General features: G+C 43.6%; 1 pseudogene; it reads left to right on the top strand.

The window, feature by feature from the left end:
• Positions 1-845: 845 nt before the first annotated feature.
• Positions 846-11,289, top strand: part of LOC121800641 — a 30,570-nt pseudogene continuing 20,126 nt past the window's right edge.

Below are 11,289 nucleotides of genomic sequence, written 5' to 3'. Positions count from 1 at the left end.
TGTTAAATCCCTCGTGTTCTTGAATCGTTTTGATCTTGCTCCGATCTTGATTTCTAACAAATGGCGCCGTCTGTGGGAAGATGAGTTTCAAAGGAAAGAAAGACGCAAGATCTTGGCTACAACAAGAAAGGAGATGAAGAACAGAAAAGTGGAAGCCACGAAGAGTTTCTGACGGAGCAGAGGGAGATGCTGAAAATAACGTCTCAGAATGCGGAGGTGATGTCGTCATTGTCTATGGCTTCGTCGCCTAAATCTCCCGGGCCGAAGTCTCCCGGTCAGAACTCGTCTCTGGTGTTCGAGCACAACCATGTCAAGGCGCCTGGAGGAGGACATTCTGCCGCAGGTGGAGGCATGGCGGTGAGACACGTGCGCCGTTCGCACTCGGGAAAGGCTGTTAGAGTGAAGAAGGATGGTGCTGGTAGTAAAGAAACCTGGGGAAAATTACTTGACACTGATGGTGAGTCTTTTCTTGATGGGAATGTGTCTCATTGTGGAGTCTCTGATCTTGAGGAGGCAGAGGAAGCTGCTAGGTGCCTGGTGATGAAATTCGGGAGAGAAATGTGGTTTCTTGGAACTCCTTGTTGTGGGGATACGTCAAGTGTGGCGATTTGGCCATGGCGCTGAGCGTGTTCGATGAAATGCCTGAGAAAGATGTCGTTTCATGGACTTCAATGGTCTCAGGGTATGCGAGGGGTAAGGATATGGAGCAGGCTTACGAATTATTTCGTCGAATCCCAGAGAGCTTCAAGTGATTGGTGAGGCTGCAGATGACTATGAGGTGCATGAATTGATCAATTGACAAGAGGTATATCATTTGATGATCAAGAAAGTATCATTTTAACGTGATGACGATGCTAATCCCGAGAAAGCCAATGGAGAAGTGTTTGAGGGATGCGAAGAAGCATAAGAGTAGCGTCGACGACGTCGTGCTCGTTAGTGGTTCAAGAAAAGAAAGTCTTGGAAGTCCATGTTGAGAAGGGCATGCAGAATGGGCAAAAAGTTACATTCCCTGGGGAGGCCGATGAGGCGCCTGATATGGTCACAGGAGACATAGTTTTTGTGCTTCAGCAGAAGGAATATCCTAAATTTCAGAGGAAGGGCAGCTTCTTATCAAGTCACACCCTGGAGAAGTTTTGAAGCCTGATTCTTCTTGTAAGGCAATAAGCGATGAAGGTGGCATAAATCTTGACAGAAATTCAGAAATCACTTATGAGAGATGTGTGATATCTCTAGGGATCAGCAACTCCAATTTTGAACAGGGAAGATTCAGGTGAGGTGGAGGTTTTATCGTCCGGTGGAGACGTTGTAGCTGATCAAGGAAGTGATGGAGGAGAATCTGGGGATGATTCTCGGAGTCAGAATGATTGTATACTGACAAGTATAGTCAAGATTGGCGCTGAGCAATAATGTTGCAGACAATGAGATCAAGAAGTTCAAAGGTTATATGAACTTAGTAAATTTGAAGGGAAGATGATCAAGGATGGAGTAGCCAGACAGAGGTCATAGAAGAGAGAAGGAAAGTGTTTGAGTCGTCTCAAAAGGTGGAGGATTGTTAGGATATTTTGAGCTGATAAAACACTCCAACAATTCAAGAAACTTGATCAAGGGGATTCAGTAATGATGTAACTTGAACAAGGGTGGCGGTTGGAAGTTTGCAACAGAAAAGTCAGTTGCAACGATTAGTAAAGAGTGGTTATCAAGATGAAGATGCGGTTACTTGAAACTGATTAGTCTTCCTATAAATGCTGATACAAGTCGCAGAGATCAGTGAGAAAGAACATCTCCAGATCTGAGGGAACGGAGTAAGAGAGATCGAGTAGAGAGGAGAGGTTTCCAACTTTGCATGTGTGCTCTCGAAGCGAGACGACTTCGAGCGAGTTGAGAGCGTTCTTTACTTGTAAATCTCCGAGAGATATGAGAGTGTTCTTCTTCATTGTATCTATAGTTGATCATCAATGAATTCCTTCTCATTTTGTCCGTGGATGTAGGCTTGCGCCGAACCACGTTAAATCCCCCGTGTTCTTGAATCGTTTTGATCTTGCTCCGATCTTGATTTCTAACCGTTGACGAATCATAATTTTGTTTTAGGTGAAGTTTTATTGACTTCTTATATGCATTTTACTTTCGGTACAAATTAAAGTATTAGTAGTATTGGCCAATCCAAGTTTCATGGAAGTTGAAATAATTTCAGATTATTTTATCATTTTAACGAACTAGCGCCATTTGAGGTGATTTCCATGAACAATGTAGAGCTGATTTGCTCTTCTACTGTGATTTTACATATTTTTCTGAGGCCTGAGCAATAGTGGAAGATTTAGCTGCGCTGTGGTTGTATTATGTCATGTGGCTCTTTTCGTTGGATCAATTGCAGTGACCAGGGGTGCTCCAACCGGTCCGGTGCGGTGTCGTGGGTGGCTGGTTGCAGTTTACCGATTCGGAAATTGGGTTGGGGTTATAAGTCTTATATTCGCACAATGCTTATATCTGCCGTTATTTTCATTTGCTGTAAGCTACACGCTTTGAATTTGTTATGTTTGTAGTATTTTCATTTCCATGATTATCATTAGGTTTTAGCTCTGACTGACTATGAAAGTGAACAGTAAGTATGTAGTATTTCTTTTATAAGAATCAGTGTTTCATGTGTATTGCAATTTTAATGGTTATTAAATAAGGAGTAATATAAGAACGTTGGTTTTTCTTTTAGCTGAAACCTCTAGGAAATCAAGCCTTTTCTATGGTGTCTACAAAAAGGACGCACTGATCACTCGTACAATACCTTGCAAATGGCAGAATATGTAGCCATTCTACCCCCTGTGAAGCTGCAAGTTCATGGTACTCTCTTAGAAGAGTGGTCTTGTCTGCCGAAAAATCCCTCTCTCCCTGCCAAAAGGTTTGATCTTCTTACCTATAGCTTGATTTTCTTATATGATAGTAGTATTTAACATATTGTTAGCGAGTTGGAAGGGTCCAACGTTCATCAACCTCATTGAATTGGCTTGAAACTATATCTGAGATGCCGGCTTTACTTTTAGGCAAATACCTTGTAGTTTCTCTCCAACATATAATGACTAACGAGAAGCATGAGAACAGAGAACCGAGAAACTGAAAGACAACAAAACCAAAAGAAAAGAAGAATAAAGAGAAAGAAGAATAATGGGACTGCATAGGATGACTTATGGGCTTGAATGCATATAATAATAGATTGGTAATTTATTATAACTATTTATCTGAGGCGCATAAAAACTATTTTGTCTTTCATGTTATATACTTCATGATGATCTTGATGCTTTATATATTCCCTCAGTCTTGTCAATCCTTCAGCAAAACTAGCTGATTCTACTCACTGGTAACCCTGCAACTTTATACACTTGACTTCTTATATGAGATTCATAATTTCTAAAATAAAATATTTATATTCGGCGTTTCTTATTATGTTGACTGAATCCATCGCCTGTTTTGGTTTTACCTTGGCAGGTATATGTGTTCTTTTCTACAAGTCATATTTTCCGCTTTGACCTTTTGTAATCATAGTATGATGTATTGCATACAAGTTGGGCATCTGTGTTTTCCAACAATGAATAGGTTTACAATAATCCATAAACTTGAGCATCTTGCTTCAATCCTAGTAGTAACATTATGTGTGAAAGTTTCTCTCTGTATACCAAAAGTGCATATATTTATAGTTTTTGGTTTTCCATTAGAATCTTAAGCTCCTTTAAGCATGCCACTGCTGCTTACATGAACTGCTCAGTTTTGCCTCGTCATCTGCACTACAGGGGGTTCTATAATGGAAGGAAAATAGTCAGTGGATTGTCTTCTTGGAAAGCCCGCAAGATCATTGCACTTCAAAGAAAAATCCTGAATGGAAGTCCAATAAGGAAGACTACAAGGTGCTATTGCTTGAATGCCCTAGCCAATGTTGATGCTGCAGATGCAGCTACTTCAGAATGGGTTCCTTTCATTGATCAAGTTCTCCTTTTAGCTACTATTACCCTTACGTATATGTCTGGAGTAGTCCCTTGGGAGAAGTCCCCATTTCATACTCAAACAAGTGTGCCACCTTTTGATATGGTCGCTGAAAACTCTTCCTCCTCGGGTAGGTAAGGAAGGTCAGTGGATGAAAACTCATCATAGCTTGACGAGTATCTGAGTATAGAAGCACCATATTCATTGAAATTAAAAGTTCTATTTTTGAGATACTGTTTTATTTAATTGCAGTTCAGTGACTGATGATGTGGCGAATTTTTGATGGGAATAAATGCAAGTAATAAATTAAGATCACAACACTGAAAATTACGTGGTTCGATTTACTGAGGTAAATCTACGTCCACGGGAAGAATAGAGGGCAAATTTGTATTGCTTGATCTCTTACAGATTACAATGCTGATTTGATATATCAGATTCAGAATCTAGAGAACTTAACCCTTGTCTATCTGATCTAAGTTCTATTTATACATTCGAACTAAGATCGTGGTTTGCAGCCCTGGTAGTGGGGTTGATAACTGCTTAATACCACTAAATAGATCGTGGGTGTAATGGAGGTCGTGGAGATCCTGCATGGGTCCACTATCTCCTTGTTCGGTCGAATACTGAGACCGAACTGCTGAACTTTGCCGATCAGCTTTTGCCGATCTGAGAGTTGAGCTCGATTGGTCGGCTTTTACCGAGCTATAGGCTGTGACCGAACTCTTTGGTTGTGCCGAACTGATACTACCGAGCTATATTTCCTTTCTTCATCATTGGAACACTTTTGCGATTATTTCTTCTGCATTCTCTCTCTTTTTCGTAAAATTTTCTTCCGCTTCTTCAAGAATTTCTTCAGAGACTTTCGACCATCAAAGAGTAAGAATCATGTCTTCTTCTTCTGAAACTGTTTCTGAATCAGGTAGTGGTAGGAAGGGGGGTAAGGGATCTTCTGGCCGGAAAAAGTCCGGGGAGAAGACGGTAGAATATTTTCACAGCATTTTGAGTAAGGATACTGTGATATCCTTACACAGAAAATATTTTCTTCCTGGGGGGTTAGTGGTGATTCCCGACGACACTCATAGGGCTAACTCGCCGCCGGAGGGTTATGCCACCGTTTACGAAGCCTGCTTAGAATGCGGGCTTCGTTTCCCTCTTCCCCCTGCCTTTGTAGAGCTTCTTGATTTTTTTCAACTTCCTTTAGGTCAGGTGACTCCAAATTCTTGGAGGCACTTATCGGCCTTTGCTGCCGAGCTGCGTAGACTAGAAAAGGATCTGTCTCTGAGGGCAATCCTTAATTTCTTTCAGTTTAAGAGAAAGGGATCCTGGTTTTACTTGATCCCTTTACAGCCCTTCAGAGCATTCTGTAAAACCAAATGGCCGAAGTGGCAAAATCGTTTCTTTTTTTACAATAGGACAGCGGCTCCGGACTTTTCCTGGAGAGGGCCGAAGTCCGTAATTCCTCATCCTTGGGTAGAACCGTTGGACGAGCTCGAGGGCGAGCTCAATAAGATTCCCATGATTAGGAAACAGTATTCGGAATCTGAGCTCGTCAAGGGTGACTTCGTGTTCGATTCCTCGTCTTCGGACGAAGAGACTGAGGGTGAGGATTTCTTTTTTATGCTTTACTGCTTTAGCGGCGAAAACTAACTTTGTTTTCTCGCTTTTTGGCAGTGAACATGCTAAGCAGGCTAGGTCGCAAATCCTCCGAATCCAAGGAGCCGGAGAAACAGAGAGCCACCAGCTCGGCGTCTGATGCCGAGAAGAATCCGAAGAGGCAGAAGACCTCTTCGAGTCAGTCTTCGGATCCAAAAAAGCCGGAATCGACTTCGGCAAAGGGGAAGGCGAAGACTCAGAAACCCCCAAAAGCGCCACAGAGAGACATTGTCCTGGGGGGTTGTGGATCCGGAGCGGTTGCGGCCACTTCGGAACATATCTCTGAGCCCTTTTTATGGCCAAAGGACTTTGTGGAGGTGAATTTCCTTCTTGATTTTCTGGTTTTGCTTCTTTCCTATATTTTTTGTGGCCCCTCTGTTGACTTTTTTCCTTTTTCCATTTTCAGAGGAACAATATGCTCTGCAAGCTCGTCACAGTTGAACTCTCTAAAGCGTCCAGCGATTATGATGAGATGCAGAGGAATTTGAATGCTGCTCGTCACCAGGCCGAACAGGCTCGGGCAGACTTTGAGGAGGCAAGGGCCGCTAGGATCTCGGCTCAGGATGAAGCCCAGCGTGCCAAAAACCAGCTCATCATCCAGAGAGAGCAGTCGAAACAGAGGGAGGCTGCTGCCGTGGTTGCTCAGGGGGAGGCTCTCCGTGTTTACACGGAGAAACTCTTTTTGAGCAATCAATTTTCGGCCCTTGTCGGCGATCTGCTGAAATTGATGACCGATAACGCTGAGCAGGAACCCGAAGTCGTTTTGCCGCTGTATGGCCGAGAGATTGCAGCGCGCCTCCAGAGTCTGCCGCTCCTTGAGGAGCTTGCGTCTTCATCGGTCCTGCTTTCTGCTGAACGAGTCCGTAATTGCCGTGCTGACCGTGACGAGAACATGGAGGCCATCTTTGCCTCCTTGGGGCCTGTTTCACCCGCTTCAATTTTCAAATAGGGTGAGCAGGAAAATGAGGCCGGCCGGGAGACCGAGCAGGAGGATCAGCAGACCGGCGATGGGGGCGCCGAGCAGGAGGGAGGGAGTAGGGAGGCCGAGGCTGAGACCGAGGTAGACAAGGAGAAAGAAGCTGAAACCCACAGAGAAGCCGGAGACGAAACTGGCGGAGTATGATTTCGTCTCCCTTCTCTTAGTTTAGTTTCTTTCTATTTGTAAAATGGCCTTGAAGCCCTCCTTGTGTAAATTTTTTCTTTGAATGAAAAAATTCTCCTTTCTACACTCGTGTCTTCTTTATAGCTTTTCTTAATCTCTTTTACTCCTATTGTGGTTTACTGCCTGCTCGGTAAACTGAAATGCCGAACTGACATAGCTGCTTCGTATTCTTTACTCTAAGGAGCTGGAGGTACTTCACTGGAAGCGGCTATACTCTTCGGCTTTAAATGAAGCTGAGAAAAAAGCTATAGATGACCAGATGAAGTATGATGAACTCTTGGCTCGTTTAGTGGAGCTGGAGTCCAACAATAAGGACTTAGAGTCCATAAGGAGAGATCTAGAGGCCGAGCTGAATACTGTCATCGCTGAGAGGACTGCATATGAAGACTTCATCAGCGGGCGCGGGGGAATGACTATATCCGAAGTTCAGAATCAAGTTGATGAACTGTGGGAGAAGCTTCATGTACTCCGGAAGAACAATGTGCTGGAGAGCTCGGCTTGCCAACAAGTTGTGAAATCATTGCGGCGCTCGGCTTCTCTGTACGACATCATTCTTTCCCGGCGTCCCGCGATCGAGAGATTCCTTAGCCGTTTCCCGCTAACAGACGCTCACGCTCCAACTCAAACCTCGGATCCACTTACTCAAACTTCTACTCCAAATCAGCACCGGACTCTGGAGCAACCGGAAACGTCAAGACAAGAACGTACTCCAAGTCAGCAACGGACTCAGGAGCAACCGGAAACGTCAAGACAAGAACCTACTCCAAGTCAGCAACGGACTCAGGAGCAACCGGAAACGTCAAGACAAGAACGCCCTGAAGTTCGTAGAGGAGTGGTGAATATGAGTGAGCAAGATCAGCGAATGCTTCGTGAAGAGACTCTTCGCCGCCGAGGTGCTAGAACTTCCCGGACTCAGAGAAGAGGCGGTAGGTCGATCAGAGCATCTCGTCCACCTACTGATTCTTCAACTGCTCGGAACGCCCGAACTCAGCATCATGAGGACTTTTTGGATAGGTGGCTCAACTTTAGCAACCGTAGACAGTAGAGTAGTCCTTTGTAATGGTGTAACGCATTCTCGTAGGGCAGCGGAATTGTATGCCCAACAAGACTTAGTAAATGAAATTTTTTCATTTCGCTTCTATCACTGCGTATTTACAGTTCAGCGATTTTTTATTTCATTTATTGTACTCGTCCTCGGTCTTATGAAGTAAACTCTTCTTTGACCGGACTTAGTTAGTGTCCTTATTTGGCGAGTTTTATCGCTTGGATTGGACTTTCCCTGTACTCGTCCTCGGTCTTATGAAGTAAACTCTTCTTTGACCGGACTTAGTTAGTGTCCTTATTTGGCGAGTTTTATCGCTTGGATTGGACTTTCCCTAGTTAACCGGAGTGGTTCTCGGCTTATTGCAGTTCGTTTCAGACGAATTGCTTGTTTCTTAAGCTGAATTGTGGAGTCTTGTATCTTCCTTAGAAGCTTGGACTCACAATTGTCTTTAATACATGCTCTAAAAAAAGGGGATCAACCTTTAAGGAGCAATATACCTCAGTAACATTTATAAGAGACAAAACGCACATAGAGAGACAAATAAAAAGGACGAAAAAGATTCTAACCTTTTAAAAAACGAACAACAACCCTAGGACCGAACTAGACACAATAAAAATATGAAAGCACATAACCCTAGGACCGAACTAGACACAAGACTGACCGGACCTTGTCTCTTACAAATAGAACTTCTTGAGGTTGGAAATATGCCATGTTCGGGGTACTTGTTCTCCTGACATGTGGGTTAATTTATAAGACCCTTTTCCCAGGACTTCTGACACCCGATACGGACCTTCCCATGTGGGTTCAAGTTTGCCCAGCTTTTCTGCTCGGCTTACTTCATTGTTTCTCAATACGAGATCTCCCACTTGAAACTGCAGCTTTTTCACCCTTTGGTTATAATACCGGGTTACTTGCTCCTTGTACTTGGCTTCTTTTATGAAGGCCAATTCTCTTCTTTCTTCGGCAAGATCTAGTTCGGCTCTCAGTCCGTCGTCATTCAGTTCTGTTGAGAAATGAAGGGTTCGGGGGCTGGGTATGCCGATCTCAACCGGAATTACGGCTTCAGTGCCGTACACTAGACTGTACGGAGTTTCACCGTTGGAGGTTTTTGGTGTAGTTCGGTAAGACCATAGGACTTGAGGAAGATTTTCTACCCATTGTCCTTTGGCTTGTTCTAACCGAGCTTTTAATCCTTTCACCAAAGTACGGTTTGTTACTTCCGTTTGTCCGTTTGCTTGTGGGTGAGAGACTGAAGTGAACCGCTGTTGAATATTCAACTCTTGGCACCAATTCTTGAATGTTTTGTCAGTAAACTGAGTCCCATTATCTGAAATGAGGATATGGGGTATGCCAAATCGGCAAACTATGTTCTTCCAGACAAAATCTAATGCCTTTGAGCTAGTTATCGTAGCTAATGGTTCAGCCTCCACCCACTTTGTGAAGTAATCCACGGCAACGATCAAGAATTTCATTTGCCGGGGAGCTTGTGGTAGTGGTCCTACTATGTCTATGCCCCATTGCATAAAAGGCCAAGGGCTTTGCATAGCACATAGATCAGTCTGCGGCGTCCTTGGGATATTTGCATGGATTTGGCATTTCGTACATTTCTTAACTAGCTGTACTGCTTCTTGTACCAAAGTTGGCCAATAATATCCCCATCTCAGAACTTTTTTAGCTAATGCTCTAGCTCCGATGTGGCTACCGCAAGATCCTTCATGAACTTCTCTAAGGATGTAATCCGTCTCTTCTGGTCCTACACATCGCAATAACGGTTGAAGGTAGGACTTCCTATATAGGACTCCTTCATGAAGTTCATACCGACGTGCTCGGCATGTGATTTTCCTTGCTTCTCTCTTATCCTCGGGCAGTTGTCCTTGATCTAGATACTTTAATATTGGCGTCATCCAGTTTGGTGAACTGGTTACTGAGTGTACTTCAGCTTCATCAATGCTTCTGTGCGGTAATTCCTCCACCTTTGAGCTCGGTTATGAGGCCAACTTACTTAAAGTATCTGCTCGGCTATTTCCCGCTCTGGGAATGTGGATTATCCGAAAATAGGAGAAATTTCGGCTAATACTTTGCGCTTTGTCCAAGTATTTTTTCATCCTTTCACCACGGGCTTCACTTGTACCCAGCATGTGATTCACTATGACTTGTGAATCACAATGAATTTTGAGAGATTTGACAAGTAGATGTTGCGCTAACTGAAGTCCGGCAAGAAGGGCTTCGTATTCGGCTTCGTTATTAGTGGTTGGGAATAAGAACCGAAGTGAATAAGTTACTTCGTGTCCGTCAGGAGCGATAAGTAGAATACCAGCTCCACTTCCTGTCTTATTCGAAGCTCCATCTACGAATCCAATCCAACAGTCCGGCGGCTCTACTTCGGGTTTCTGGGGCTGTGTTAGTTCATCATTGGTAGGATTTTTCTGTTCGGCAATAATAGGGATTGCCTGATCGAACTTTGCCTCTACAAGAAAATCTGCCAAGGCTTGTCCCTTGATGGCTTTCCGAGGTAGATATTCTATTGAATGTTCTCCCAACTCTATGGCCCACTTGGCAATTCTGCCTGATGCTTCGGGCTTAGTCAAAACTTGCCGAAGTGGAAGATCGGTTAAGACGCATACTTTGTGAGCATAGAAATATGGCCGCAGTCTCCTTGCTGCATTTACTAATGCCAGAGCAATTTTTTCCAGAGGTTGATACCTTGTTTCGGGACCTCTTAATGCTCGGCTTGTAAAGTAGATAGGACGCTGCTTTAGGCCTTCTTCTCGCACAAGCACCGCGCTAATGGTTTGATCTGATGCTGCTAAATATAAGAATATCACTTCGGCATCTGTTGGAGCAGAGAGAGTAGGAAGTTCGGTTAAATAACTTTTGAGTTCGTCAAAAGCCTTTTTCTGTTCGGCTCCCCACTCAAACTTTGGTGCCTTCTTCAAAACATTGAAGAACGGCATTTGCTTTTCGGCTGCTTGGGAAAGGAATCTATTCAGTGCGGCTAGACATCCAGTTAGCCTTTGCACATCATGTATGGACTTCGGCATTGCCATGTTCTGAACAACTTGAACCTTTAGGGGATTTGCCTTGAGTCCTTCCTTTGAAACCCAATAACCCAGAAATTTTCCCGAATCTACCAAAAAGGTACATTTTTGGGGATTGAGTTTGAGGTTGGCTTTTTTGAGCACGTCGAGAATGGATTTGAGATTGTTTTCGTACTCCGAAGTGCTTCTGCTTTTAACAACTATGTCGTCAACATATACTTCAACCTCTTTTCCGATCAGGTGCCGAAATAGCTTATCTACCATCCTTTGATATGTGGCTCCGGCATTCTTTAAACCAAATGGCATCTTTTTATAAGCAAAAATACCGAAGTTAGTAATGAAAGCCGTTTTTGAAGCATCATTCTCATCCATTAAAACTTGGTGGTATCCTTTATACAAATCAAGAAAACAGAAAATTTCGAAGC

Source organism: Salvia splendens, chromosome 4, assembly GCF_004379255.2.
Source record: "Salvia splendens isolate huo1 chromosome 4, SspV2, whole genome shotgun sequence".
In the NCBI taxonomy this organism is placed as follows: domain Eukaryota; kingdom Viridiplantae; phylum Streptophyta; class Magnoliopsida; order Lamiales; family Lamiaceae; genus Salvia; species Salvia splendens.
Note: the sequence above shows the minus strand (reverse complement) of the source record. Positions and strands in the feature narration are given on the sequence as shown.